The following is a 4,154-nucleotide window of genomic DNA, read 5'->3' as shown; positions in this document are numbered from 1 at the left end:
GTATGAGGAGGAGGTACAAAGTTTCTTTGCTAGTCTCTTTCCAGTTGATACTAACTATGTCTGTGCTTTGGTCAATGGGGTGGACATCGTCTTTGATGTAAAATTGCTTGGAGAGATTTTAAAAGTTCCTATAGTTGGGGTGTCGAGTGTACGAGATGTTTGTCGGTATAAATTCAAAAATGCAGTGGTGAAAGACAATCCTAATCAGAAAGGGGACCAGATCCATAAGTAAACACTACTCCCGGTTTACCAACTGCTGTTTGAATTAGTTAACAAAGTCCTGTTGCCTCGAGCTGAAAGGAGGTCAGTGACTTCTAAGTCCGACCAATTCCTAATAGAGCAACTGGACGGTTTCAATCTTGTGAGTCTGCCTGCTATTATGATAGAACACATGCAAAAGGTTGCCACCTTCAAGGACGGTAATCGTGGCATTCCCTATGGATTCTTGCTTACCCCAGTGTTCAAATTCTTTAAAGTTCCACTTGGAATAGGTAAAGTGCAGACTCGAAAGTAGACCTTCTCACATACAACTTTGGAAGAGTGCGAGTGTGTGGATAAGTATAGGGGGTAGGAAGTACATCAACCGTGTCTCAACTTATCAATGCCCAGAACAATGCAGCTGAGGAAATTCGTCGGTTGAAGTCTAGGAATGCTATCCTGGAAGGTCAGCAAGCCCGAGGGGTTCCCATGTCGAATGATGAAGTGACTCATTTGACTTAGGAGAATGCTGATCTCTGGGCGCAAGTTGAGAACCTGAAGGCAGAACTGTTCAATGAGCAAAAGTCGGGAAACACCCGAATAGACCTCGTTCTCCAGACACTTGCTGCAGCTACCAAGTCGTTTACTCCTAGTGCCCCTTAAGAACCCCTTCAGTGACCAGTTTTTTGGATATGTTTCGTCTGTTTTTGTTTCTTTGTTGATGTTTGGTAGATGTTTTTTTGTTTCTTTTTTTTTGATGGTTGGGATGTACTACTACTGCTCCTGTGTTTTTATATTAAATCCTCTTTTTATTAAGTCCAGTACTCTCTCTCTGTGTTCTATTCTCTATCATGATTGTGTGCACATATGTGGTATGAGATAGCTTAACTGGACTTCTTTGTGCTGTTGTTCTTTTTAATGATGCCAAAAGGGGGAAAATAGGACTCAGGGGGGAACATATTGGGGGACTGGTTCTTAAGTTCTTACTGCTCTAATCATGTAAACTTTTGTTACGATAAGGCATAGTCTCAGGGGGAACTCTCTATGTTCCCTGATACTTTGAACTGGTACTGCTCTAATTCCACATTATAAATGCTAAGTTTTTCATCATCAAAAAGAGGGAAATTGATAGATCTTAAATACTCTTGACTTATGTTTTGATGATATAACAAACTTACTATTAAGAACCAGATAGAGAACCTGACCTACTTGGACTGCTGCAAGCTTTAACGGATTCCAACTAAAGGTGAACTGCTACAACTTCAGGAGCTAGAAACCAACACAAAGACCTGATGCTCTTGTGGTTTCCTCATAGCAGTACAAACTCAGTTGAACACAACTGGAAATGAAGTGACTGATGGCACTGGTTCTGCCGCACTGCACTGTCCGCCCACTCATTCTCTAACCAAACAAAGTACTCACATCATTTCAAGTGATGTGATCAAGATGTACCCACAATGAGCTTTATACAAAACATCACTAGAAGGTTTCTGTTTCTCATTCAAGCCTCTTGCAACAACAGAGAAATCAATCCTCACGAGCTTGAAGAACAAGATTGAACGCAACTACAGACCAGTTCCTAAAAGATAGACTGGTGTCCTTTTGAAAATCCGTAAACTCCTTGAGTTTATATTGTGACTAGATTTAGTCATAAGGAAAAGTCTTTGTAATTGTAGAGTTATAAAGTGGCTTGTGGTGAGAGCATCACAAGTTAGAAAAAGCCTTTGTAACTAGGATAGTCACAAAGTGGCTTGTGGTAAGAGCACCACAAGTTAGTTGAGTAAATACTTTGCAGTAGGAAATATTGTAAAGTGGCTTGTAATATGTAGATTACAAGTTAGTGAAGTTAAAATCCTACATGTGTAGGTCGTGGTTTTTTGATCCCCTTATGTGGGATTTTTCCACGTAAAAATCCTCTGCCTTATTTACATACTGTTTTATTAGCATTCTCAGCAGAATCTTGTAGAGGAACAGGTACTCTATGGTTTGGTGGACTCATACAAACTAACAAAAACATATGCCTTTGCTCATAAAGCAAAGACAAAGATCGGACTGTTGAAATCGGGAGCAGTACTGATATATCCCATCCACGTCAAAACAAAAGAAACAAACACAACTACCAAGTCATTAGAACAAAATTAGAAAATCTAGAAACTGGTCACTAAAAGGGTTGCTTAGGGGGCACTAGGAGTAGAGGGCTTGGAAGCTGCAGCAAGGGTTTGGAGAACTAGTTCTATCCGGGCATTCACCGACTTTTGCTCGTTGAGCAGTCTGCTTTCGGGTTCTCCACTTGTGCCTTGAGATCAGCATTTTCTTTTGTCAAACGAACTACTTCCTCATTTGACTTTGTGGCCCCTTGGTCCTACTGACCTTTCAGGATAGCGTTCCTTGCCTTCAACCTTCGAATCTCCTCAGTTGCACTATTTTAAGCATTGATGAGCTGAGAGATTGTTGATGTACTGCCCAACCTCCATTCTTCTCGATGCACTCACATTCTTCCAATGTTGTTTAAGAGAAGGTTTGCTTCTTGGTCCCTACTTTGTCTTGTCCTAGTGGCACTTTGAAGAACTTAAACACGTGCTTAAGAAGAAACCCATACGGAAGGCCATGATTGCCATCCTTGAAAGTTGTTACCTTCTACATATGTTCAATCATGATGGCAGCAAGCTCACAGGTGTAAATCCATCTAGTTGCTCCATTAGATACAAGTCAGACCTGGAAGTCATGGACCTCCTATCAGCACGGGGTAAAAGAACCTTGTTCACCAGCTCGAAGAACAACTTGTAAACAGGGAGCAAGGCTTCTTGTGAACCTGGTCCCCCTTCTGGTTTGCATTATCCTTCACAACAGCATTTTAGAAGTTTGACCCACACATATCTTTCACCGTAGACACACCAACCGTAGGGACTTTCAGAATATCCCCTAGAAGACTCACATCAAACACAATATCTACCCTATTAACCAAGGCACAAATATGGTCAGTATCAACATGAAAGAGGCTGGCATAGAAGCTTTGAACCTCATCCTCATACACCTTGGGTGCATCCATTTGGAATAGATTCCCCGACCATTGAAACTCAACCATTGCAATGACTTGTCCCATACCAGCCATATCAGAAATTGCTGGGTCAAAGTGCGATCCAATAGGACCTTTTGGTGCCTTAATCGTTCTTAAGCATAACTAGTTTCACTTCTCACCCTTTTCGCAGAAACAAGTTCCTTTGTAGGTTCCAACTTTCTCTTGCCAGACTTTTCAACACTTGATTTTCCTTTCCACTAGACTTGATCAACACATCCTCATCAGAACCTGATGATTCACTCACAACATCCTTTAGCTTTCCACTATTCGCAACAACTTTCAATTTTGAACTTGGGGTTGTAACATTCTCAACTAAAGCAGATTGCTTCTTCTTCTGGGACCTTTGCACCAAGGAACTAGGTTACTCTGTTGTTTCCTCCTCAACTTCCACCATAGGGACATCCTTATCATACACTACTTCATTGTTTTTCACTAGTCTCTTCCTTTTATTCTTACTACTCTTTTTGCTCTTTTGAAGGGCAGAGTCATAAGCTACCTTTGCTTGCAACCTAGTAGTAGGTCACTTAGTAGAACAATCAGGGATGATTTCTACCTTTCGCTTGACTATGAATGCATCAAGAGCAATGTTGTCTTGATATTCCTCATCGCTAGACCTCATCTCAGAGGCTATAATGTCCAAGGGCTCAACAACAAAGTGTGGAGAAGGTGCAGGAGTAGAACTGGACTGGGAGTGGGAACCTTGACCTGTTTCCTCCGGAGAGGGGTCAGGTACCTCACAAGAGGGCCCAGTAGTTTCTACTGGTGCAGAGCCTTCAACAAGCACCATGGCTCCTTCTCCCACTAGTCCCTGTGTCTCATTCCTCTGAGACTTGGGTACACAAGAATTTACCTCATGCAATATTCCATATGCAGATAA

This window comes from Nicotiana sylvestris, chromosome 8 (genome assembly GCF_000393655.2).
Source record: "Nicotiana sylvestris chromosome 8, ASM39365v2, whole genome shotgun sequence".
Classification (NCBI taxonomy): Eukaryota; Viridiplantae; Streptophyta; class Magnoliopsida; order Solanales; family Solanaceae; genus Nicotiana; species Nicotiana sylvestris.
The sequence above is the reverse complement of the archived record's forward strand: the minus strand, read 5'-3'. Positions refer to the sequence as shown.